The 27,725-nt window shown below is 45.9% G+C and overlaps 2 long non-coding RNA genes across 2 annotated transcripts in view; both read left to right on the top strand.

Annotated features, from left to right (window-relative positions):
* The window catches only part of LOC309640278, a 711,494-nt gene that overhangs the window by 348,763 nt on the left and 335,006 nt on the right, over positions 1-27,725 (top strand). The window lies entirely within an intron of this gene.
* Positions 17,655-27,725, top strand: part of LOC309640271 — a 46,859-nt gene continuing 36,788 nt past the window's right edge. Inside the window, exons 1-2 of the long non-coding RNA XR_014252149.1 lie at positions 17,655-17,774; positions 19,592-19,685. This is a non-coding gene — a long non-coding RNA (uncharacterized lncRNA). The remainder of the gene's footprint in view (positions 17,775-19,591; positions 19,686-27,725) is intronic.

Genomic DNA, 27,725 nt, shown 5'->3' with positions numbered 1-27,725 from the left:
CCTGTTGGCGCTTCCTGTTGGGCACGATGGGGTCCATCCAGCCTCACCCACTGGGGAGGGAGGTCGGTCCATGGAGGCAGGGAACCAATGTGAGTCCCTGGAGCCTCGTTCTCCAAACTGCCCGCCGGTGCTTCTGGAAGCCTGGGCTGCACACCTGCTCATCTTTATCTTTCAGGATGAATTCATTCAACAAATATGTGCCCAGCCCTAGGCTCAGTGCCCAAGACACAAAACCAAGTAAGACTTTGTCCCTGTCCTTGAGTTGCCTGTGGTCTATGAGCTGGATGCCTAGGCAACAACTCAGGGAAGACAACCATCTGTGGAGACTTCGTGGTGAGGTCCAGACGGAAGGAACACCTGCCACAAGCTCCGGGCCAACTCCGGGTCCCGCACCATCCCTACAAGGTCTTGTGTCATTAGGTCCTCTCCACACAGCTCTGATGCACGTGCGTTATCCTCACGGCACAGGGGGAGAAGCTAAGAGGTTAACCCTGAGCAAGGCTGCCCAGGTGTGCATCACAGGGGAAACTTACAAGGCTCCTCTGCCTTCTGTGACCAAGCGCGTCTATGCTGGATGCTGCTGCTGATTGTAGCATGAACTTACGGGTGTTTCTTACCTGTATCTCCACCTCTCCCAGCCCGTTTCAGTTGAAAACAGTAATCTGAAGTTCAACTCCCTGCCTGGGCTCCTTCTTCTTCCTTCTCCTCCTTCCTAAGATGCATCTGTGTCCGGGGAAGAGCTCGAGTTTCCTCCTGGCATGTGCTTCTGCACCGGCTCCCGCTGGCCGAGGAGGGACCCGTTGGCCCTAGCATTTGGGTGATGGCCTGGGGATCTCTGCTCAGGAATGAGTGGTCCCGCCTGATTCTTTGGTAGCTGTGCAGGCCCTGGTGCTGCAGCTGATCTGAGTTGAGGTCTGATTTCTCAGCATGATCAGAGTCTAGGGTCTCTAGAACCCACCCCCTTCCCATTATCCTATGTCTCCTTCCCTCCAGCCGACATTTCCCCCCCCTCCCGAGCCCTGGCTGGTGCAACACGCCTTCCTGGTCTCAGCCCTGACCTGCTCTGATGCTGGGGGTGACCGTCCAGCTGTCCTGCTCCAGGTCAGCCCAGCCTCACCTCGGAGCCCCACAGAGGGCCAGTGGTCCCCAAGTCACAGCCCCCTGCAAGCCTCCTCCAGAGGTCACCTAGGACTATCTGGACGCCAAACTTTCTAGTTCAAGTTGACCAAGCCTGGCTATTGATCTGTTAGGGGAGTTTTTGGAATTTAGAAAACACTTTTTCTTTCTATAAGAGAGAGTTCTTCCACCATGGACTCCAGAAATTCACCTTGTGGCTCAAAGCAGATGAAGGACTCTCTTCCAGCAGCTCCTGCCCGTTCGTCTTAGTTGGATGAAAACCCTCATGGCTGCATGTCAAGGGCGGGAAGGCTCCAGGGGAACAAGCCTCTCAGTGACGAGGGAGGAAACGTTAGCAGATGGTCAAAGAAACTGTCCCCCCGACACGCAGCGGAGGCCCGATGTGCATCCTGTCCTCATGTGCTGTCTCTGCTGCTGTCACCCATGTCCATGCACAGCTGTTGGGGGATGTGTGGGAGGGGCCTTAATGACCAGGCTGGGGGCGGGGGGGGGAGCAGGGGTCCCCTGGGAAAAGGTGACTCCTAGCTTAAAGATAAAGATTTAAACTAATGGATCAGGAGTGAGATTGTGTTGGGAGAGGCAGCATGGAGAGTAGAAATGTGAGAACTCAGAACCGCCTAGGCTCATTGATCCTTCCGGCACCCTTGCCAAGCCAGGTCTGAGTCCTGGAGAGGGAATGACACTGGTGTCACAGCTGAGAACCTAATGCGTTTCCCCCTCCCCAATCCTGTGGATGGTAGTGCAGAGCTCACTAGGAGGGGCATGGGGTGGGGGGGATGCAGGTTTTGGGAAGATGATTCCTTCAGTTGTAACAAGCTGCGTTTGTGAAGTTAGTGGAAAGTAAGGCCGACGTGCCATTTCTGATGGAACTGGTCTGGGTCTGTGTCCCAGTTGTCTCTGCTGGGTTACAAACCACGCTGCCACTCAGTGGTTTCAAACGACACTTTATCTCCCATGACACGGACTCATCAGGGTGGTTCCTCTGCTCCTGTGATGTCAGCTGGGTTGCAGTCACCCAGGTGCTTGGTTGGCCTGGAGAGATGGTTCCCGCCCTTGAGGGTAGTTCCCGCCCATGAAGCCTTGGAGGGGATGCCTGGAAGTTGGGGCTCAGCCGGGATGCGGGGCGGCCAGTCCCCCTCCCCTTCTCTTTGTACAGTGATGAGGTTTCTCCTTCCACGTGGTAAGTCCACGTACTGTCTCCTGTGCTCTCCCCAGCAAGGCAACCAGACCTCTCAAGGCAGTTCGAGGCCCCTACAGGCACTCGAGCTAAGCTGAGAGGCAGGTGCTCACAGACTCTTGGAGGCTGGAGTTGGCCCCGTCATTCCTCCCACATTCTCCTGGTTGATGCAAGTCACAGGCCGGCCCAGATCCAATGTGAAAGGGGAGTCTCCAAGGCAGGAATGCTGGGAATGTGGGTCACTGGGGGTCATCTTTGGAGACAGCGATTCTGTCTGTGACTGTGGAAATGCACAGAAAATGAGGAATGGGTTGTAACATAGTTTCCAGGGAACACTCACGTGTGTTATCTCATTTAGAGCTCACAACAACTTTGTAAGGAAGGCAGGAAAACTTTCAGAGATGTGGAAACTCAGGCTTATGGAAACTAAGTGAACCATAAAGATAAGTATCAAATGTGTCAAAATATTCTTGGTCCATTCCATTGTCTCTTTTTTTTTCTTTCCAGTTTTATTGAGATATAATGGACATACAGCACTGTATAAGGTTAAGGTGTACAGCATAATGATTTGACTCACATCATGAAATATCTATTGCCTCTCTGAGGTTGACCACACACACACACACAAACACACACACACACACACACACACACACACACACACCACACACACGGAAAGGGGGGCAACTGTTTGGCCAGAGCTTTATATGAATGATTTTATTGAGTATTTCAGCAACCATTTTGGAGTTGGTGACATCATGTGACCATTTTACTGATGAGGAAACTGAGGCCCAGGGAGGTGATATAATTTGCTCAAGATCACACAGGTAGTATTGGCAGAGTCAGGATTCAAACCCAAGTCCCTCTGACTCTGGAGACAGAGCTTTCCCTATTATCTTACTACCTTATCATGTAGTGATTCGCACAGGTTGTCAATATAGAGAGAATATTTGAATAAATAGATGTTATTAAGTTCTTCAGATACTTTTGTCAATAAGTAAGTTCATCAGTGTCATTTCCAACATAAGTTACCACGATGCTGTATTTGTCTTTGACAGGCAAAATGAGGCATAGTGAACACACAATTAGTATTTTAAAACTCTATTTTCCTGGTATTCTGAAAAGTGACGTGTTGTCTGGGTTTTGATCATGACTTTCTAGTATGAAAAAATAAGAGAATCCAGATAGATATGCTAAGGTCCCTTTTGCTGGCTCTCTGAAATTTGGAGGCGAGCCAGGATTCCATAGAGAACAAAAGATAGAAACCACTATTTCAGAACTTGCGTCTAGGCTAAGCCTGGAAGCAGAGCTGCTTTGGTTAGTTTATATTATTTCCTGAACATGCTTCCTATCTCTGGTTAGTCCATAGGCAACTCAAGTGAATCCCTGTAGTTACAATTACAATCAGATCTTTAACTGGTAACCAAAGCTAAGGAGTCCATTATGTCATGTTGAGTGGGTGGTGGGCTGGGATCCTGTGAGGGGCTCAGGACATTGGAGAGAGGCTGTGACTGTCTTCCAACACTACAGTGCTGATCACTGAATATTTAATTCTTGGGGAAACCAGACCCTTTTCATGTTCAGTTACTACTCTGTCATTGGAGTTCTATCACATACCTAAGTTTTATACTTCGTAGGGTTTTAGGTGCATCTCTGGATATATATTGAAGCATTCAGTAGCATAAACAGAATGTAAAACAGGCTTCATATTATTAAAGACACTATATTATTAATATAATGCTTCTTTGAGGATTTGTGATAAGAACTGGCCTGCATATTTCCCATGGTAAGGATTAAATGAGACAAGCTATGTGAAAATGCTTTGCATACCACAATTATCACTCAATAAATGAGTGCTCATGTACTGTTGGAGATCTTCCCTTCTCTTGTGTGTTGTTTAACTTCATGTTTTGGTCCCTGGATCACCTTTTCTTGGTATTTGGGCAGACCCATTGGCCGAATGGAGGTTGGACCAATTTATGCAAATTGGCAATATTTCTAGATACATATACAAAACAAACAGCCTTTGAATTACAAGATGACTCAGAATTGATGCTGGCCATTTTCCAGCTACACTGATTCACATTTTTCATCTGTAAAATATGAGTCAAAATGTATGCTTTGAAGAGTAGTTACAAGAAATAAATGAGCTCTGTGTAAAGGCACTTCGCAAACATCTAGCACCGAACAATTGCACCCTTTACTAGTTGCTATTATTATTCCTCAAAATATCCTGGGGTGAATTTACCAGTCCTGTTGTCTATACTCTACATTGTTTCAAGAGAAACTGGGAAATTTATTCTTATCACTGAGATTACGGCAATACAGGATGTATTATTTAGCTATAGCTAACTTATGAAAATGTTCGACTACACATATCTTAGTCTGAGTGAACATGCATCATTACGCACCATGCTTTACTATTTGTAAAATAGTTGTCAGCTACAAACACATTATCCTACGCATTAAAGCTAGTGACAGAAAAATGCTGTTGTCACAGAAAATTGGACTCTGAGAATAATAAATGTCCAAATCCTTATTTTGAAAATAGGAAGCATTCATCTTGTGACAACATTGGCTTCCAGTAGCTTTAATGCGACTACGTAAGTGCCAGGCAGACAATTATCAACCTTGAAGAATGTAAGGACTAGTTCTTTCATCAGCAGAGAAACAGTCTTCCCATTAAATGCCAGATGCGGTCTGAAGTCCTACATGCCAACTCAACTTCTTTTTTTTTTTTAATATTTATTTATTTATTTGGTTGCATGGGGTCTTAGTTGCAGCAGGCGGGCTCCTTAGTTGCGGCTCTCAGGCTCCTTAGTTGCGGAGTGTGGGCTCCTTAGTTGCAGCTTGCCAGCTCCTTAGTTGTGGCATGCAAACTCTTAGTTGCAGCATGCATGTAGGATCTAGTTCCCTGACCAGGGATTGAACCCGGGCTTCCTGCATTGGGAGCTCGGAGTCCAATCTACTGCGCCACCAGGGATGTCCCCCAACTCAACTTCTTGATTTAAAATTTAAAAATTTTGTATACGCTTTTGATCCATAATCTAAGTAATGATACAAAATCCAGGAGGTTCTAAAGGGTAAGGAATGAGACATCTCCCTTCCCTCCCCATCCTCCAGCCACTCACGTCCCCTCCTTGGAGGCAAATAGTGTTCATGGTTTCATGTGTATATTCCATAGATATTTTATTCATATACAGACATGTATCCGTATCTATGCTATCCCCCTTTTCTACCCTCTTAGGGACTGAACTGCCCCTGACACCGCAATTCATATGTTGAAACCCTAACCCCCAGCACCTCAGAATGGGACTGTATTTGGAGAGAGGGACTTTAAAGAGGTGATTAAGGTAAAATGAAGTCTTATGGGTGGGCCCTAATTCAGAATGACTGGTGTCCTTATAGGAAGAGGAGATTAGGACACAGACGCATACAGAGGGAGGACCGCAAGCCAAGGAGAGAGGCTCAGAAGAAACCAACCCCAACACTGTGATATCAGCGCTCCAGCCTCCAGAACAGTGAGAAATATGTGTCCGTTGTTTAAGCCCCAAACCTGTGGGACTTTGTTAAGGAAGCCTGAGGAGACTCATGCACCCACTCCTTTCACAAACTGCCTGCTTTGCTGCACCTTCTTTTCACTTACTGTATTTTAAAGAAGCACATAAAGCAGGGGTCCCCAACCCCTGGAAGGGGTACCGATCCGTGGCCTGTTAGGAACCGGGCTGCACAGCAGGAGGTGAGCGGCGGGCAAGTGAGTGAAGCTGCATCTGTATTTACAGCCGCTCCCCATCGCTTGCATTACTGCCTAAGCTCTGCCTCCTGTTTGCATGATGGTGAGCTGTATAATTATTTCATTATATATTACAGTGTAATAATAATAGAAATAAAGTGAACAGTAAATGTAATGTGCTTGAATCATCCTGAAACCATCACCACCCCCCCACCCCAGTCCGTGGAAAAATTTTCTTCCACAAAACCAGTCCCTGGTGCCAAAAAGTTTGGGGACCGCTGCATAAAGGCTTCCTACTTCATTTTGTTGTCTGGATACACAGATTCTTTTTATTGTCTGGATGTTGCATAATTTATCTGACCTCTCTCCTACTGATGAACATATAGAGTCTTTCCAATATTTTGCTATTAGAAATAACACTGCCATAAATAAATAAATAAGCTTATACATAAATAATTTTACACATGGACAAGTCTATCCATATGATCAATTTCCAGAAGTAGTATCACTGGGTTGAAGGTCATGTGCAGCAAAATTTTTGTAGTCATTGGCAAATTGCTCTTCCTTTCACAGATGGACACTTCCACCAGAAAGAGTGAGAGAACTTAGCTCCAGCTTTTCCCACAAGCTGTTTGTGATCCAAACTTTTGATCTTTCCCAACCTGGTAGGTAAAAAAAATCATGTCTTGGGAAGTATCATTTTGCATTTCTCTTATTATGAGTGGTGTTATATCTTTTTATAAGTTTAAAAGATTTTTGTATTTCATGTTTTGGTTAAGCTTCTTTTTCTAATGGTTTTGTTTTGTTTTTGTATTGTAGATATTCCTTACTTGTTAGAAAGTTTGGTCATTTTCTGTGGTATGAGTAGCAAACATTTTCCCAGTTGGTATTGGTCTTTTTACATTCTTCTGAGGAGGCCATGTAGAAAATTCTGGCATTTAACATAAGCAGTTATTAGTCTCTTTGTTAATGGTGCCATGATTTCTGACTTCAACTACAGAGTCAGGCCAAACCTTGCAGGTGAGGGCGCCATCCCCTTCCAGGCTTCAGATGTCAGCCATGGGCTCGGGGCTCCCCAGGCATCCATGCTTCTGACCAACGGGCTACAATTTGGGGTCCCCACTCCCTACTCAGTTTCAATAATTCTCCAGAATGTCTCACAGAGCTCAGGAAAGTGTGATACAGTTTTTTTTTTTTTAATTTCAGTTTATTATAGCAAACAGGATACAAATCAAAAGCAGTCAAAAGTAGAGACACTGAGGGCAAGGTTTGGGAGGGTCCCAGATGTCCTCTCCCTGTGGAGTTGGGACGCATCACCGTCCTGGCACAGTGATGCATGACAACATGCTTAGGATTGGCAGCGAGGGGTCCTCACCTGAACGTTGATGTCCAGAGTTTCCATGGTTTCATTGTGTAGGTGTGAGTAAGCGAATCATGGGCCACTTGATTGAACTCAACCTCCAGCTCCCCCTCCCTTCCCCAGAGGTTGGGCTGATACCACGTGACTCAAAGCCCCAGCCCTCTAATCACCCGCTGGTCTTCCTGTCCTGGCCAGCCACCATCTGAGTCATCTCCTTAGTATAAACTCTCAGGGTCCACCAAGAATGACAAAGACATTCTTATGACCCGGGAAATTCCAGGTATTTAAAGGTTACCTCCCAGGAACTGGAGACAGGCCAGCCCAGTTATTTATTACCTAGGATACAGTTTCTGGATTTTGTATTGTATATAGAAGATTCTTCCCTTTTCTAAGGGAAATTATTACAAAAACAAATTGCCCATGATTTCCTCTGGTACCGGAATGATTCCACTTTCCCCCCAAATGTATTATTTCAGCTTTTTGAGATGTAATTGACATCCAACATACATTTTTGATCCATCTGGAACTCATTCTAGTTTATAGGATACAGATTCAACTTTATTTCTTTTTTCTAGATAAGTTGTCCCCAAACCACTTATTGAATAAACTATTTTTCCTCCTTGAATTGAAATGCCAGCCTTATACGGAATTCCTGTATGTATACAGATCTACTTCTAAACTTCCTAGTGTGTTCCATTGATCTGTTTTTCCTGTGTAGCACACGGTTTTAATTATTGTAGTTTTGTAAGTTATTACTTCAAATTGATACCACTAGTAAATTTCTTAAACTTTTATAAAACATTCTTCTGAAACTGGATTTAAAAGCAAATACTGGGACTTTCCTTGTGGTACAGTGGTTAAGAATCCACCTGCCAATGCAGGGGTTCAAGCCCTGGTCTGGGAATATCCCACATGCTGTGGAGCAACTAAGCTCATGTGCCACAACTACTAAGCCTGTGCTCTAGAGCCGGCAAGCCACAACTACTGAGCCTGCATGCCACAACTACTGAAGCCCACGCACCTAGAGCCCGTGCTATGCAACAAAGAGAAGCCACTGAATGAGAAGCCCACGCACCGCAATGAAGAGAAGCCCCCGCTCGCCACAACTAGAGAAAGCCCACGTGCAGCAACAAAGACCCAATGCAGCCATAAATAAATTTATTTATTTATTTATTTATTTATTTATTTATTTAAAAAAACCCAAACCAAATGCCAATTAGAGGTAAGACACCAATACAGCTGTCAGATGAGTAGCCAGCAGTGCATTGATCTAGCTTGCGAGCCAGTTAGCAGCTTAGAATAGGAATTGTTTCCAAGGCATTGCTTACTTTATATGCCAGAACGTAAGGGAACTCACACAGTTGTGCCCCATACATTTGTCTTTTATAGGGAGTTATTCAGACTTACATGGACAATTTTCACTGCACTGGAAACAGCCCAGCCACCTGCAGGGCAGTGGGAGCCTTTGGCCTTCTCAACAGTCAGCTGTGGCATGAGCTGGGCACATGCTTTCCTCAGAGCATCTCACCTCCTGACCGTCCTGACCTGGGCTGAGTCACTCACTTCCTCCCAGCGGGATCCGCGGTCCTCCCTCTGCTCCTCACCAGGACGGGTCTGGGTCAGATGGTCATCCTGCTCCAGGGTCGGCAGAATCTAGTTCTTTGGTTGTCAGCTCTGCTATTTTCATCTTCAGGCTTTCCCTTCACACTGGGCAAAGAAAATTTGTGGAATCTCGCAGAACCAAGCCACTGGTTTACAAGGATGACAGTTTTTTTGGAGAAGCATAAAGTGGCATTATCCTAGTTATCCTCATATCTGTTCAATTTCAGATAAATTACTGAGCAAAAATTTTAAAGTGGTTTATTAAAAACTTTTCGTTTTTATTTTGGCTATAGATAGATGCGTAATTGTCACAAAAATTTTAGGATCATTTTGACTGTTTTAGGCTGTATATTTCTTTAATTCTGCTTACTACTTCATGAAGAAATATCAAGAAATTTCTCAATTAAAAAAAAGGTTTGAGATCAGCTCGGTGCTTTGTAACCACCTAGAGGGGTGGGACAGGGAGGGTGGGAGGGAGACGCAAGAGGGAGGGGATATGGGATATATGTATATGTGTAGCTGATTCACTTTGTTATAAAGCAGAAACTAAAACACCATTGTAAAGCAATTTTACTCCAATAAAGATGTTAAAAAAAAAAAAGGTTTATGGGTGAAATAATGTCTGGGATTTGCTTCCAAATAATCTGGGGTTGGGGGTGGGGGATTAGTCGGTTTATAGAAGACACAAGTTTGGCCATGAGTTGATGACTGTTGAATCTGGGGTGATGGGGGCATAGGGGGTTTCACTGTATTTGTTCATTGTGACAAATACTTAATTCCTTTTTATTTTGTGTGTTTGAAATTTTTTCTTAGAGAGAAGCCCACTTTGGTCCCACTCTGGTTGGGATGACTGCAGTGCAGCCTGGCCGCACCCAGTGGGCACCGGAGCCCCTCGAGGGCTGCATCCTCCCCAGGCAGGTGCTGGCAGAGGCAAGAGGCCTTTCCCAGCTCCCTTTGTTCCTCCCAAGGCTTCTGGCAGAATTCCCACTGCTCTTCCTTCACATCATCTTTCTTTTCTATTTCTGAACTCCATTTTGTGATTTTTCTAATTATTCCCAGCAAAGAAGAAACTTGAAAATCACATATGCTGTGACTGAAAATCTTTTTGCTGAAAGCACATTCAGAAATAGCCTGAGGAGTAAAATTCTTCCCAAGAAGAGCATCTGGGGAAGGATTTCTGCCTTAGTTTTCCTTAAAATAAGGTGGTTTAACAGTGATCTGAAGAAAGCATAGTGAGCAACTTTCCATTTTCCTGTTAATTACACACTTGAGCTGAGAAGCAGAAGTAAAAAAAACATTGAAAAGAAACCCACGAAGTTTATTTAAACAACAAGATGCTTGACCTGAAGGGGAAAACTATCTAGGATTCGTTTCTTTTACAGTAATTTATCCTTGCTTAAAGACAGATTGCCCTACCTGTAACAGCTACATACAAAAAAGTTATAAAATTGTTCTTGGTTTTGAAATGAAAAGGAAAAACATTAAAATTCTCCAATCGAACAAAGTATGCAATAATTTTTACATTGTTCTTTTTTCGTTAAACAGGGAAATCAAAAGAACTTACTGGCATATACAGAGATGAGCTGAATGAGCATGCCAATAATGGAGAAAGGGACTATCTTCACAGAAGCAGTATTTTCCCCCATCCCTTCTCCTTGTGATGTTGATCAAAATGTACCATTGGCCATTTAGTTAAAAAAAATCAATATGCTTGTGCACATACCTCCATTACTTAATGTACAACAAAGGAGTGGGGGAGGGGAAAACGAAAGACTAGAGAAAACTGTACTGCAGCAGTCACGATGCGGTGGAACCAAATCGTGGTTTTCTAACTTAGAATGACTTCTTGGTTCTGGAGTAAAGCAGCAGGTTCTCTCTTTAGTAGACACCGCCCGTCTGCTATTGGGACACAAAAGCTGTATCTTCATCTTCCATTTCCAACTGTGCAGGTGTGTCTGTTTCATTGATTGGCTGCCCATCAAATCAGAATCTGATCTGCCTCATGGACAAACCCTGTCATTCACAATAGGCTTTCGTCAAAAGTGGTTACGCCTCCAAATCTCAAACTGCACCACAGAACCATCCTGCCTCACCACCTTCATGTTAATGTGATCGTGGGTCCTCTGTCTTGACTCCCTCCTGGGGCTCTTCATTGGCCATGGTAACCTCTGGAGCCTTCTCAGTGGCCGCTTCACAAGAAAGGTACCAGGATTGGCACCAAACGAGCACAGAGCACCACCAGCAGTGGCAGAAGGAGGAGGCAGCAATCAGTCAAAGGGAATTTTCTAAAATAAAAAATAAGTCCCTTGAGAGCATAAATTTAGTTAGAACCTGTGAGACCAGGGCAGGGGAAGATCTTTATTATGGAGTTTATTTCCAGTTTATTAATTATGAAATAGCTGAGACTTAACCAGAGAAGTCTGAAACTCCCAGGTAACTGAAACACCTATGTCAGACAAAGCTCTTAGCATGGAAGGACTTCTCCATCAGCTGAGAAACAGGAACTGCTCGCTTACAATAGCTCCAAAGAGAATAAAATACTGGGGAATGAATTTAGCAAAAGGAGTGCAAAACTTACACTCTGAAAACTGTAAAACATTGTTGAAAGAAATTAAGGAAGACCTAAATAAATGGAAAGGTATCTCAGGGTCAGAAGACTTAATATTGTCAAGATGGCAACACTCCCCAAAGTGATCCACAGTCATTTAGTGCCATCAAAATTCCAGCTGAGTTCTTTCAGACATGGACAAGATGGTGCTAAAATTCATACAGAAGTGCAAGGGGCTCAGCGTAGCCAAAACAACCTTGAAGAAGAACAAAGTTAGAGGACTCACGCTTCCCAAAATCAAAACTTACTATAAAGCTACAGTAGTCAAGATGGTGTGTTACTGGCATAGAGACAGACATATAAGTCAATGCAATAGAATTGAGAGTCCAGAAATAAACCCTCACAGTTGCAGTTCATTGATTTTCAATGGGTGCCAACACCATTTAATGGGGGAAAAGGATAGTCTTTTCAATAAATGGTTCTTGGGTAACTGGATAGCCACATGTAAAAGAATGAAATTGGATGCCCTACCTTACTCTATATACAAAAACTAACCCAGAATGGATCAGAAACCTAATCTAAGACAATAAGACTCTCAGGAAAAAAAAAACAAACAGGTGTAAATCTTTGTGACTTTGGATTAAGCAATGGTTTCTTAGATATGACACTTAAAGCACAGGCAACCAAAGAAAACATAGATATATTAGACTTTATCAAAGTTAAAAGCTTTTGTAGTTTGAAGGACAGCATCAAGAAAGTAAAAAATGACAACCCACAGAATGGGAGAAAATATTTGTAAATCATATATCTGATAAAGGGTTGAGATCTAGAATATATAAAGAACAACTCAGTAGTAAAAACACATATAACCCAATTTAAAATTGGCAAAGGATCTGAGTGGACATTCTCCAAAGAAGATTTTCAAAGGGCCAATAAGCACATTTTGAAAAGATGCTCAATATCATCATTCATCAGGGAATTACAAGTCAAAACCAAAAGGAGATAACACTTACATACTAAGATGGCTATAATCACAAAGACAGATAATAAAGTGTTGGCAGACCCGCATACATTGCTAGTGGGGATGTAAAATGGTGCAGCCATTGCAGAAAAGAGGCTGGCAGTTCCTTAAACGGTCAAACATAGAGTTACCACGTGATCTAGCAATTCCACTTCTAAGTATATACCCAAGAGAAATGGAAACGTATGTCTACACAAAAACTTGTGCATAAATGTTCACAGCAGCATTATTCATAGTAGCCTGTGGGCTAGATGACCACTTCCAAGATGGCTCCCTCACAGGGCTAGCTATTGGCTGGGAGCTCAGCTGGGTCCACGGGCCTGAGAACATGGGACCACTCATCACAGGCGTCTCCGTGGGCTGTTCAGCTTCCTCATGGTGACCAGGTTTCGAGGGGAGGAGCACCCCAAAAGACAGGCAGTAGAAGCTGCTAGTTTCTGGGCGCCTGGGTGTAGAAACTGGTACCATTACTTCCGTTGCATTTTTTTGGTCAAGCAGTCAAACAGCCTAGATTCAAGAGCAGGGAACACAGACTTCAGCTCTTGATTGAGGAGTGTTGAAATTCGGATGACATGTTTTATAACTGCCACGCCCCACAGTAACTTCCAGAGCTGGGATGTGAATTCAGGTATGTCTGAATCACGGAGTTCAAGGTCTTAAAAATTCTGCTTTGCGTTGCAAATAGGACGGGTGGAAGACCCTGGGCTGGAATAGTGAGAAAACTTCTTAAAATATTTTTAGTTGGCATTGGGAAGGGTGGTGGTTGTTGCTGTGTTACCTTGCTCATAGTCAAGATCATTTTGGAAAAATATTTGCACTATTTATGGCAAATTTCAAAGATATCATTTTAGTGCTGAGTTTCTAGAGGTGGGAAGGTCCTTCTATTAGAGATGGTGCTTTTAAAAGAACAAACAGGACAAGGGCTTATTTCCCTTTTAGCAATAGATCTGAAGACAGGACTTGCCGTGAGCAAAAATAACTCTGCCTATGCTTTGGTTTCCACAGTGAAGAACGGTCTCTTTATTGTGGGCATGCCTTAACTCAATAACACGTTACTCAGCTCGACTTTAATCCTGGGGCTACAATCCAACCATTCAAAACCCCATTATTATAGCTGAGAGGTGGGGCAGTGCCAGCATGATTCAAACCTGGTAGCACATCAAAATGAGGCGTCAGGGCTCCATTCAGCTGTTGGTTTTAAGATGCAGGTAGAATCCAGGCCCTTTCTTGTTCTATTCTGTTATGGTTCCCCAAAATTCCTGCCCAGAGGGTAGGGAAATTCCAGCCATTGCCCACATTTGCTTTGGGGATCTTGGATTTTGATAGCACTAGAGATGAAGATTTGCATACCTCACAGCTGCTAAAGGATGGGTAAGAGTGAATACGACGTGCTCAGTAGGATCTTGCTGCCCAGATAATAGGAGGTGCTCTGGGGTGAAACTGTGTAATAGGAGGTGCTCTGGGGTGAAACTGTGTGGTCGTGCTGCGGTATTGGAGGTCACGACTAAAAGGACGCACTGGGAGGTCTGGGGTACAGAAGGATGACTGTTTAAACAGACAATTCCACTAAAAGATCAGGCGAGAAAGCTGCCTCGTGGGGCAACTCTCTGCCAGGCGTTGTCTCCTTAGGGTCAGGGAGGAGAAGGAAGCTGGCACAGGACAGACAGAAGGAAGCAGAGGGCCCAGAGAGAAGCTTTTCCCTTCCACTGTGCCCTGTCCTGAGCGCTCAGGGAACTACGAGGAGCATTCCCGGAACCTTTCCCTGGTGGGGCCGATAAGCAGTTAGCTGCTGCCACGCACAGGCTGGAACCCTGCCACCCCTAATGGACCAGAAGCCATGAGCGCCAGGACCACCGTGCAGGATGCACTCCCAGCCCCTCCCGGGTGATGGATGAGATGGGTGCTGAGGCAGGAGTACTGACTGACAGATGGCCTTTCCAAGTCGTGGTCAGGATGCGCTAGAATCCTTCCGCACGAGCCTGAGTCAGGGGCAGAGACCTCAGAAGCGGACGGAGGAAAAAGAGCCAGGCAGAATGTGAGACTGACACCTGACATAAGAGATGGTCTGAGGCAGCAGACATGGAAAAGCAGCTAAGGGGTTTAGGAGAACCTGGCTGGTGGAAGGCGAGCCACTGGATGAGCAAATTCATCTCAGGGAAAGTCAGGGTCAGGAGTAAAGTCTCAAAGGCCCCATCCGCCTCGCCTTCTCTCTGCAGCCTCTGCCTTCCCCATTTCTTCTGGACGAGACTGTGCCCGTCACCTCTGGGCTCAGTCCTGTGGGGTTTCTGCTCCAGTCCTCGCTGGGCCAAGAGCACTGCAGGCCCAGGGGATTTAGAGACCAGAGCTTTCCTGGGGGGTAGCGGGAGGCCTATTGGTTACATAGTACAATTCCTTTTTTATTATTGTGGTAAAATATATATTAACATTAAATGTACTGTTTTAATCACTTTTAAGTGTCTAGTTCAATGGGATTAAGTATATTCACATTACTACACAACCATCACCCCTATCCATCTCTACAACTTCATCATCTTCCCAAACAGAAAAACTGTCTCCATTAAATACTAACTCCCTATCTCCTCCCCCAGCCCTTGGTAACCATCTTTCTACCTTTTGTCTCTATGAGTTTGACCCCTCTAGGTACCTCATTTAAGCAGATTCATCTATTTGTCCTTTCATGTCTGGCTTGTTTCACTGAGCATATTGTCCTCAAGGTTCATCCATGCTGTAGCATGTGTCAGAATGTCTTTCCTTCTTACGCCTATATACTATTCCATTAGATGTTTACACCACAATTTCTTTATCCATTCATCTCTCGATGGACATTTAGGTTGTTTCCAACTTTTGGCTATTGTGAATAATGCTGCTATGAATGTGGGTGTACAAATATCTTTTTGAGTCCCTCTTTTCAATTCTTTTGAGTATAAACCAGAAGTGAAATTGCTGGATGGTGTGGTAATTATGTGTTGAATATCATTAGGACCTGTTGCACTGTTTTCCACAGGGGTTACATTCCCACCAGCAAAGCACCAGAGTTCCAATTTCCCCACATCCTTGCCCACACTTGCTTTTCTCTGTTCCACCCCCTCCTTTTTTAAAAATGACAGCCGTCCTAGTGAGCATGAAGTGGCATCTCACTGTGGTTTTGATTTGCATTTCATGTTGAGCATCTTTTCATGTGCTTATTGGCCATCTGTGTATCTTTGGAGAAATGGCCATTCAAGTCCTTTGCCCATTTTTTATCGGTTTTTTGTTTGTTTGGTCTTTTAGTTTTAGGTGGTCTTTATATATTCTGGATTTTAATCCTTTAACAGATAGATAGATGATTTGCAAATATTTTCTCCCATTGTTTGAGCTGCCTTTCATTCTGTTGATAGTGTCCTTTGATGCATAAAGTTTTAAATTTTGATAAAGTCCTATTTTCCTATTATTTCTTTTGTTGCCAGTGCTTTTGGTGTCATATCAGAAATCATTGCCAAATTCTATGTAATAAGCTTCCCCCTAGGCTTTCTTCTAAAAGTGTAATATTTTTAGTTCTTAGGTTTAAGTCTTTGATCCATTTTGGGTTATTTTATATATAGGGTATAATGTAAGGGTCCAACTTCATTCTTTTGCATGTGAATATCCAGTTTTCTCAACACTATTTATTGAAAAGGCTGTCCTTCCATCATTGAAGGGTAGTACCCATTCTTTGACTTCGGTTGATTTTGTTCCCCTAAACCCTACGGATTCCATGTAGCTCTAGGTAGATTTAAACGTCCCTATTGCAAGTCTGACTGTGTTTTTTACCTTTGGGATCTGCCACCCCCTCCAAACGTAGAGTGGACATTAGGTTGTCTGGTCAGTCCATACGGTAAAATTTACACAGTTAACATTAGCCTTGAAAATCCTTACATCATCTCAAGTTACACTGAATGACACCTCTCAGCGAGACAGTCAGAACTGGTTTCCCCTCCTGTGTTGGCACTGACTGCTTGGGGTGGGGGAGGTGGGGGAGTATTGAGCATCAGATGCAGTGGTTGGTCTGCATTTAGGAGCCATTTTTTAATAAAAAATATGGATTTAGATCAACAAAATTACTTCCAGATGGCAAGATGCTTACAAGGTGTGCTGCCCAGATGCAGAGGTTGCCCGCGGGAACAGCAGAGCCCTTGCTCCCACTCACTGCTCGTCCCAAGACACCTGCCCGTGGGGTAGCAGGTGTGCTGGTGGCACCAGAATGTGGTTTTCTCTCACTCTGCAGATGAAAGACATTTAATTGTGCCAGCTAAAAGGCATCTAGTGTGTCTCCACTATGAGCCACAGGTGTGGGCCCCTGGCTTGTGGATTTGAGAATCGCTCCTGGTCTACATTTGTCCTGCTCTGCTTTGGGGATACCTTGCCCTTCCGACCTCGGTGTGGCTTTGGCCTTGGCTCCACTCCTAGCTTAACTGCTCCCTGTGATTTGTCTTCCAGATGGCTGGAACTCTTTGGTTCCTGGATTGTTGTCTGTTGAGACTTGGTTTGCCTTCACCTCTCGGCTTGGACTACCGGGTTATGGAGCTCAGGTTCACAACTGAAGGGGCTGCCCCGCCCGCTGCGCCAGGCGCTTCTCCTACCTCCTTCCTTCTCCAGAGAGCCCACGCTGGAGGGTTCCCAGACTTTTGGACTTTCCAACATTGGCCCCGTTGCTACTTGTATTCTCTGGGCTGGGCTCCTCTCTGGGACATCCTGGTCCCTCCCGAGTGAGGAAGAAAACTTTCGACATCACTTCTGAAATTCCATCTGAGATCTTGTTACCCAGCCTCCTAGTCCGGCCCCAACAATGGTCCTCCTGCCGGTGTCTCTTGCGCCAGTGGAAGGAGGCTCTGGAGCAGGTGATCTTGAGTCAGGCGGTGGGCGGGGCTGCTCTGCAGGGGTCCCGTCCTCGGGGAGGGGCGGGGAGGCGGGGGGGAGGGGCGTCTCACAGGGCCTGCGCAGGCGCAGCTGCTGCTCACGCCCCTGATCACAGAGCAGGGCGCAGCGTCTCTGCACACGGCCCGCCCGCCATCTTGAACTGAGTGTGGTGGGCGGACCTTCTGCACACGGCCCTGAGCCGAGCTGTTGGCGCGGCCGTTTTGCACCGGGAGCCTTGGTCTGAGGTGTTGGCGGTTTGCGAGGCGCCTGCACGCGGTGCCCTGGGAGCTGGTGGACTAGACTCAGCGCAGAGGAAACAAGGTTAGACTTTGTTCTTTTACCCAGGTTCTATGTTTATTTCTCGTGAGTTGTTAATGGGATTTGCCAGTGACAACATGAGTGGCCACCGCAGACCCTGAAGCCACCTCTTCTGGATTCTGTTTCCCTTTGCTCTTGGTTTGGCTCATGTGTCCGCTAGTGAAAGGTCACAGCTGGCTCCTCAGGGGGACTCTGCCCTCGGGGAGGTTGGCCCTTCCCGGTGCCGCCGCGGCCTGAGGTTCCGGGCCGACCGGCTCATTCCTCCGCGCACCGCGAGGGCCTCTCACCACCGGTTCACGGTCAGAAGCCAAACCCGACAAACCAAATCATAGCAGTAGCTTCCAGGTGCGCGGTCACGGCTGTTTCTGCCGAGAGGCTGGGCCTTGCATCCCAGGTGTGGCCGCCTCCGGGGCTGGTGGGGAAGCCAGTGAAGCAGAGGCTCTCTCTCAGCGGCGGGAGCGGAGGCAGACACCTGTGGTCCCCGCCCGTCCCCGGCGCCCAGACTTCCCGGTGGGGTCTCCGCGCAGCTCCTGAGGGGCCGTTGCCTGACCACCTCCCCGCGCCATCCCTGTGCGCGATGGTCGGTGGCTCACCTCCACCACCCGTGGAGGGAAGGCACTGAAGTCCCCGATTCGTGGTCAGTGGGAGCAGAGCTCCAGAAAGCTCCAGCACCTTGCCCCGGGCACCCAGCTGGTGTCTGGACAACCCTGTCCTGCCTGATTTCAAAGCTCGTCTTCACACGCCCCACCACACAGGTGCCCAGCAAAATGCTCCAGTAAGTAAATCTCATCTCTGCTGCTTTCAGCTTTTTTTCCCCTGCCCTCACACTCCATCCACGAAGCCACCGTTCACTACAGGGCCTCATTTGGCCCTGGGCTCTTGGGTGGAATCCTAAACTACAGTTCTTCCCCTCATTTTTCTTCTCGTTCTGAAATAATTGGCCCCGGGGCCATCCCAGCAGGCTTGGCGCTGGACCGCGTAATTCATAACTCAAAATGGCTGCAGTGTTAATAGGAGATAATGGCTCCAGATGTCTTCCCTTTTCTTAAAATGTTTCCGCTTTAACAAAACTCTAGCTGCGAGGACTGTTGGGAGGAATTCAAGGTAGGTCACAACCCTGGAATGGAAAATATTTTTGCATACGCCTCGTTGATACCCTGCAAATCTCAAGTCACACAACAGGCCAGTGCAGATGGGTGGGGACCACAGCTGACGGGCCCCTTGGCAGGGAGAGGGAAAGCCATCCTCTCCTTCCCGGCTCCCTTTTCCGTAAGTGCTGTGACGAGATGCAAGGATTTTGTGGTCAGCACGGTAAGCACTTTGATGGGATATATGAGATCAGAGACATTGAAATCACCTTCAAGGAGCCAGACAGAAAGGCAGGGTGACAGAGCGGCAGGCGACCGCCTGGAGCAGGCAGACGGGGTTTATACCGAAGATCTACATATGCCCTGTGCAACCACCACCCTCTCTGGGCCTTGGTTCCTTGAGACGGGGATACTACTACTTACTTCACAGGTCTGCAAGATTAAGGGAGTGCTGTGCACAATTAGTTACACGTGTCCTGGAAGAGCCTTCAGCAAATGACATCTCAGAAAGTGCAAAATGCCACCGAACTCTTCGTTTTTCATGTTATGTATGTTACAGGCCCCCCATTCACATGTTGAAACCCTAATCCCTAAGGAGATAATGAGATGGTATTTGGAGGTGGGGCCTTGTGGAGGTTACTAAGTCATGAGAGGGAGGCCTTCCTGATTGGATTCGTGCCCTGATAAGAATAGGGGAGAGAGAACTAGCTGCTTGTCTCTGCTTTTCACCAGGTGGGGGCTCAGCAGGAAGATGAGGACGAGAGCTCGTTGGACACTGGATCTGCCGGACTTGATCCTGGACGTCCAGCCCCGAGAACTGTGAGAAGTAAGTGTCTGGTTTAAGCCCTGCCGTCTGTGGTATACTTGTTATGGTGCCCGAGCTGATGAAAATGGTGTATTTTAGCACAGTTTTAAAAGTTCGAGTGACACAGTTGACCTTCTGGAGTCCTTTCCTTGTTCTTCCCAGTTCAGATAATTCCTTGGGGTGATACCTACTCCTTCTGTCACATTTTAGCCAGATGTCTCAGTGTCTGGGGTGCAGGCTGGATCTCCTTTTCTGGAGTGGCGATTTAGGACTTGTCCGGGCTGGGCCTCGTTCTCACCCTGAAGTGGCGGTTCTGACATAGAAGATGGCAGAGTTGATACAGGCATGAGCATAAGCCCTTTGTGGGCCTTGTGGTGGGAGGGGGCAGCACCTGGGCTTGTCCACCCAAATGTACACTGAGAACCAGACGGAGTGACTCTGCCAGCCAGGAAGCCACCGTCCCTGCATCACGAGCGTTGGCCGGTGGGAGCCGGCCCATCATCATCAGGTGAGATCACCTGAGAACCCCTAAGATGTAGCTGGCACAGAGCGCCGCAGAGCCAGCAGCCTCTCCCTCTTGTGTGGCTCCAGTCACACTTGCCTCTTGGCAATGAGTGGACATGAGCCATAGCAGGACATGGGCCCAGAGGCCCCTGGACAGGTGACTCTAGCTGAGCCTCAAGAAAAACAGATTTGCAAAGAAACAGTGGAGATGACATCTCCTCCTGACAGATGGGGGCCCTACATGGGAGCATCGAACCTTGGAGCTGGACAGCAGGGTCTTGGGGAGGTGGTGGGGAAAACAGTCAGGAGCTATCTCCTTGCTGAAGGTGGCTGGAATGCACAGAGGCGATGTGGAGGAGGCAGAAGTGCCAGCAAGAAAGAGCGACAGGGCTTCAAGGGAGTTCCTTGATTTGTGAAAACCTGATAGCAGGCAGGAAGCAAGCCCGGAAAGTCCAAATGCCATTGACTCAGGGTAGCCCAGGGCTGGTGTGAAGTCCGGTAAAGCAGGGCTTCCTTCCCACCATCAATGGATTCTTTAAGAGGCTATTTCTAACATGTGGCAACATGGACGAATCTCAAAAACATTACGTTGAATGAAAGAAGGTAGGCAGAAGAGTACATGTGGTGTGATTCCATTTATGATGAAGTTCAAGAAGAGACAAAACAGATCTAGGCTGGTAGAAATGTGAGCAGTTACATTCTGGCTAGGGATGGGTTGTTGGTAGGGATTGGCTGGAAGGGGAACTAGGGAACATTCTGGGCTGATGGGAATGTTCTCTGTCTCTATGGATGGTGGTTACCTGAGTGTAAAATTGAATGAACGGTACACTTAAAATCAATGCATTTTACTGACGTAAATTATAACCCAATAAAATTAATAAATACACACACAATCATGTCCAGTTATACAGAGCATTGTGCTAGGTGTCTATAAGCTACAAGCATAAATCAAACAAGAACCTGCCTTAAGGAAATAGAGAGTAAACAATTGTATAGATAAGATAAAAGATATGGTGCCCACAAGTCATTGTACAAGATAGCCGGGACTTCCCTGGCGGTCCAGTGGTTAAGACTCTGTGTTTCCACTGCAGGGGGCACAGGTTTGATCCCTGCCCGGGGAACTGGGGAACTAAGATCCCGCAGGCTGCTCAGCGTGGCCAAAAAAAAGAATGCCTGGGGCACTCACCTGGGCCTGTACTGCTTGTGGTGAGCCCCACAGACATTTCCCCCGCTGGAGCCAATGTTGTAGCTGGATGCCCTTATAAAAAGGCATTATAAAAGAAATTATAAAAAGAAAGATAGCTGGTAATATTGTCCCTAAGAAGAGAGGTAGGTATAAAATGACATATCGGAAGTCAGAGGAAGGAGGATGACTTCTGGCTGGAAGAACCGTGGTGGGCTTCATAGAGGAGGCAGTGTTTGAGCTGGACTTGGAAGGAGTTGGGAAGGAGTTGGACAAGAACATTCTGGGTAGAAAAAGCAGAATAAAGGCAGAGAGAGAGAATGTCTAGGAAGCCACAAATAGTTCCATTTGGTTGAGATGTAGATCATGAGACAGGAGCAATGGAAAAGATTAGGAAGCAGAGAAGTAGGTAGGATCTATTTGTACAAGGTCTTGAATGTCAGGCAAGAGTATGAATTTTATTAGTAGGCAACTGAGGGGTTTTTATTTTTGTGTTGCAAATTTGTTTTTATTATTTTTTTGTTTTTATATAATTTTGTATAAAAATTTTTCCATTTATAGTTATTACAAAATATTGGCCATATTCCCTGTGTAGTACAGTACATCCTTGAGCCTATCTTACACCCAATAGTTTGTACCTCCCACTCCCCTACCCCTATATTGCCTGCCCCTACTGTAACCACTAGTCTGTTCTCTATATTTGTGAGTCTGCTTCTTTTCTGATTTATTCACTAGCTTGTTGTATTTTTTAGTCTACATATAGATGATATCATACAGTGTTTGTCTTTCTCTGACTTATTTCACTTAGCATAATGCTCTCCAAGTCCATCCATGTTGCTGCAAATGGGAAAATTTTGTTCTTTTTTATGGCCGAGTAGTATTCCTTTGTGTGTGTGTGTGTGTGTGTGTGTGTGTGTGTGTGTGTGTGTGTGTGTGATCTTTATCCATTTATCTGTTGATGGACACTTAGGTTGTTTCCATGTCTTGGCTATTGTAAATAATGCTGCTGTGAACATTGGGGTGCATGTATCTTTTCAAATTAGTGTTTTTGGTTTTTTTTCGGATATATATGCAGAAATGGAATTGCTGGGTCATATGGTAGTTCTTGTAGCTTTCTGAAAAACCTTCATACTGTTTTCCATGTGACTGCACCAATTTACATTCCTGCCAACAGTATACGAGGGTTCCCTTTTCTCTACATCCTCGCCAACATTTGTTATTTGTGGAGTTTTTGATGATACCTATCCTGACAGGTATGAGGTGGTATCTCGTTGTGGTTTTGATTTGCATTTCCCTGATTAGCGATGTTGAGCATCTTTTCATGTGCCTGTTGGCTGTCTGCATTTCCAACTGAGGGATTTTGAGCAGGGATGAGACATTGGTGTGATGTGCACATTGGTGTGTGTTAGACTTGGGGAGGGGGGTCGCTGTGCTCGGTTTTTATGGCCATCTAGTGTCTTGCTACCCAAAGAGTGATCCATGACCAGCAGCACTGGTACCGCCTGGGAGCTTGTTAGAAAGGCCCACTATCCAGTCAGTCATACCTAGTGAGTCAGACTCTGCATTTTAATAAGGTCCCCAGGTAATTCTCATGCACATTGAAGTTTAAAAAGCACTGGTCTGCATGTCAGACAATGGAATCGTGGTCTTGTGTGGGGACAGGGGGCTCTGAATCAGTCCTTCGTTACCTAAAATCCTGAGCACAATAGTGGAATATGTGTAGATAACGGATCTTCATGGTGTCTTCTGAAGTGACTGGAAGAATAGTTCATTTCTGGAGCCTGGGGAAAAGCAAAGAAAATCCAGGGTAAGGAAAGGGGTAAAAGATCCGAAGCAGAAATGCTATGCTTCTCCATTTCACTGGCTTCCTACAGTGGAAGCCTCTGTGGGTTGGTAATGGGAGAATCAATATTCCTGTACCACAGTGAGTGGAAGCCAGGATTATTTCATTTGAATAATTTATCATCCCCCCTGCATTAGAAATTGAAGACTTGCCAATTATTGAGGCTTTTAAAAGGTTGTGGTCCCTTTCTATCCCTTCCTGGCTGCCATTTTAGGCCAGCTCTCCATATGCTTTGCCAAACTTTGTCAAGATAATTCCAGTTTTTTTTTTTTTTAAAAAAGCAACTTTCTCCTCTGTGAATTCTCCTGCTTTGGATCCCCAGTTGGCCAGCACCATAGTCTTGACTTGTTAATGAGGAAGCCAGGGCAAGGAAAAGATAGGTCTGCTCCACTCAGAGACCAGCTCCCTTCTCCTTCCTTCACGGGGTGGTCAGCCTCACTGGGACTCCTGCATTACCTCCCCGTGAGTGATGGAGAAAAGACGGAAAGGGAGAAGACTGCACTGCTCTGAACACACTAGGCACACAGTGAAGGTGTAGGGATCTACATTTTCTACCCCACCCAGACTCACAGGGAATATTCTGGAGATAGGTCATGTTCTCCTTGACCCCAAATCTGACATCAAGTCTCGGGGAGTGCCTTATGGTTCCTAAATAAGTCACGAACTAAATAGCAACAACCCACAATGCTGAGTACACACTCCCAGGCTGTCCTCTGATGAGCTTTAGCAGGTGTGCTTTAGTGACTGGATTGGGTAAAACAAGCCCATGTACGGCAGAGAAAGGAGCTCACTGAGGGCAGGACATCTCGCCTGGGCAAGGGGGTCAGCCTGCAGCATCGTTGTGCTCTTCCTGGAACCAGCTGCATGACTTTGATGAATTATTCCATTGATTGGAGTCTTAGTTCCTCATTTGCACAATGTGGATAAAACAATGCCATGTTGTAAGGACTAGGGGAGAACCACTGAGATGGGGTTCTACAGCCACATTAACACCAGCAGCCACTGACAAAATCCAGGCCCATACGAGCATCTGTGGAGCCCACGAGGCCCTTAGTTAAATGCCATGAGGAGCCCATTCCTCTTGTACCAAGAAGCAGATAGGCTCCCATCTCCTTCAAAGAGTGGCTTGGGAGCATTGGGTGAAGAAAATGGGAATGGACTAAATTTACTTTGAGTTTATCTTTAGGGGAGGTATTCTTTTCCATGACCCAGCCCATCAAACACCACTGTCCCCAGATTGGCTCAGGCAGACCAGGCTTCACTGGATGCCCAGGGTCTGGACCCCGACCTCCCTGCCCTTGGAGGCTCCCTCAGCAGCTCTCTCCTTGGGGGTTGTGGGTAGAACAAGAAGAGAGCTCTGGGGTCCTCATTCATGTTACTCCTGTTGGGTTAGAACCTCCCCAGGAAAGAGGGAGAAAAGTGATTACAAGACTCTTACCTTGGGCCTCCCTGGTGGCGCAGTGGTTAAGAATCCACCTGCCAATGCAGGGGACACGGGTTCGAGCCCTGGTCCGGGAAGATCCCACATGCCGTGGAGCAACTAAGCCCGTGCGCCACAACTACCAAGCCTGCGCTCTAGAGCCCACGAGCCACAGCTACTGAGCCCACGTGCCACAACTGCTGAAGCCTGCGTGCCTAGAGCCCATGCTCCACAACAAGAGGAGCCACTGCGATGAGAAGCCCGCGCACCGCAACGAAGAGTAGCCCCTGCTCGCCGCAACTAGAGAAAGCCCATGTGCAGCAACAAAGACCCAACGCAGCCAAAAATAAATTTAAAAAAAAGAAAAAAAGAGTCTTACCTCCTCCATTTGGTAAGTTGCTAACCTAAACCAACTCTAAAGATCTTCCAAAAGTCAAAATTGCAGGACTGTTTCAGAACTCTTACAGATTTCCTGGTCTGTGTTAGAATGTGTGAAAACTACCTCCAGTGTCAGCAAAAGAAGAATCTTTCCAAGAATAAGTCACTCAAAAGAAGTTACATTCTTTGGGGGGAATCTATGAGGTGCAGTTTTGTTGAGAAATAAGATTGACCTAGAAAGATGATTTTTCCCATTCGTGTGGTCACATTTCTGCTTGTGAATTTATAACGTCTGCCTGCATTCCTGTTTCTGTATGTATGTATTCATCCATTCAGTAAGTGTGTTTGCCATGCACTGTGCCTGTGGGGTGACAGCAGAAATGAGAGAGAGATGGTCCCTGCCCTCAGAGAGCTTACCCTGCAGGACGTCAGGCCGTCAGCCTGGTCCTGAGCTCCGGAGTCCATCCTTTGCCCAACTGGAAGAAAGTTAAAGCACTCTCAATGGCTCCCCATGTCATCTTCGCTGTCAGCCCCGCTCTGACCTTGAACGCTGGTTTCAGTAAGCAGGCACTCATCTTCCCTCTGCAGGTGGCAGGTGGACCGTGTGGTGGGTGAGCTCTGGGACCTGACAGGCAGGGCTCCAGCCATGTCTCAGCTCTTTACAAGCTGTGGGGTTGGACTTCGGATGAGTTACAGAAATCCTCTAAGCTTTAGTGTCTTGGCTGTCAGATGAGTTTGTTGGGAGGCTTACATGAGCTGACTTTTGAGAAGTGCTGGGTTCAGGGCCTCACACAGTGAGGATCCGGTAAATGATGGCTGCTGTTGCTGTTATCCCCTGTGTTTATTTGACCGGTCCTGTCCTGTAACCGGGTGCTGGAGTCTCTGCCCTAGCATCCTGGCCTAGCTGCGACTAGCATCTCGCCCATCAATTTCCACATCAACTTAACGTTATGAAATGTGCAGACATGAAGAAAAGTTGAAGGAATTTTAGATGACCACCCATCTACCATCCACCTAGACTTTGCTATTAATATTTTACCACCCTTGTTTTTTCACATATTTATCTATTTATCATCCCTCTTTCCATCCATCAATACTTGTACATTTTTGGATGCATTTGTTTTTTTCTTTTGAGGTGGTTGTTTTTTGAGTTTTGATAACTGCCTAAATCAGTGTAACCCAAACTCCGACCTGTCAAGGTCAGGACATTCACATACCCTAGGAAGTCCCCTCACACACTCTCCCATGATTCCCAGCTCCTCCCTCCCCAGAGGCACCACTGATCTGATATTTTTTGTATTGTAGAGTTTTCTTTTTTTTTTCTGATAGATACTTTTCTTTTCATACAGTAGTTTTGCCTATTCTAGAATTTCAAATATATGGAATCATACAGTACATACAGTAACACATGCTCTTTTTGGTCTGGCTTCTTTCACACGGCATGATGTTTTTGAGAGTCATCCGTGTGGTTTTGTGTATCACTAATTTGTTTCTTTTTCTTGCTGAGAACTGTCACACTGTATGAACATACTGCAGTTTGTGTATCCATCTCCCTTTTGACAACACCTGGGAGTTTCCAGTTTGGGAGGTTATAAATATGAGGACACCTGGGAGTTTCCAGTTTGGGATGTTATAAATATGAGTGATCTTTCATAGGTCTTTTGTGGACAGATGTTTCATTTCATTTGGATAAACGCCTAGAATGGAATTTCTGGGCTATAGGGTAGGTATGTGTTTAGCCTTACAAGAAACTACCAGCTACCACTCTACAGCCTCCAACAGTACATGAGGTCTAGTTGCTTCACCTCCTCTCCAACGTTTGGTGTTAGTGATTTTAATTTTAGCCATCCTGGTGCCTGTGTAGTGGTATCCCTTGTGGTTTTAATTACTTGCATCTCCCTGACAACTAGTGGTATTGAGCAATTTCTCATGTGCTTATAGGCCATTTGTATACCTAAAGTATCTGATCAATTCTTTGACCATTTTAAATTGGGTTGCCTTTTTATTATCGAGTTATAGGATTTCCTTATTTATCCTAGATTCTAGTCTTTAGTTTTCTGTTTTATCTGAGTCTATGGCTTGCCTATTCGTTTTCTTAACAGTCACTTGATAATCAAAAGTTTTTAATTTTGATGAAGTCTAATTTATCTTTTTTCTTTCTTTTATGGTCATTGTTTTCTGTTTCCTGCCTAAGAAGTGTTTCCCTATTTTTAAGGCATAAAGATGTGTGTTTTCCCCAAAAAGCTTTATTAACATTTTCTGTATATTGGGAGGTAGGTTTTGAGGTTTATTTTTTCTGCGTATCAGTTATTTCTACACCATTTGTTGAAAAGGCTTTCCTTTCTTTGTTGTGTTGCTTTGACACCTTTGTCAAAAGTCAAGTGAACTTTGGCTTCTGTCCAAGATGGTGTAACTGGCACCAGATTTATCAGAGCCATAAAACACTACACACCTGGACAAACTCTAGGAGACAGTGGTTTCGACATTGGACAAGAGGCGGCACAGAAAAGTCAGCCCTGAATGAGGGGAGACGAGTGAGGTGAGCCCACGATGGCTTCCGCTGACCACCTGGAGGGTCTCCAAGCTGCAGCATGGGAAGGGGGGGCCCAGACAGGGCCTAGTGGTCTCCCTGAGTTGAGGAGTCAGAGGAGAGGGGAGGTGAAGGCAGGTAGAATTTCTGAGGCAGAATGCCAGGGAGGGGAGAGGGGCTCTGAGAGCTGCAGAGGGACTGGA

Source organism: Balaenoptera physalus (assembly GCF_965194825.1).
Source record: "Balaenoptera physalus genome assembly, chromosome: 12".
In the NCBI taxonomy this organism is placed as follows: domain Eukaryota; kingdom Metazoa; phylum Chordata; class Mammalia; order Artiodactyla; family Balaenopteridae; genus Balaenoptera; species Balaenoptera physalus.
This window is presented reverse-complemented; position numbering and strand designations above follow the sequence as displayed.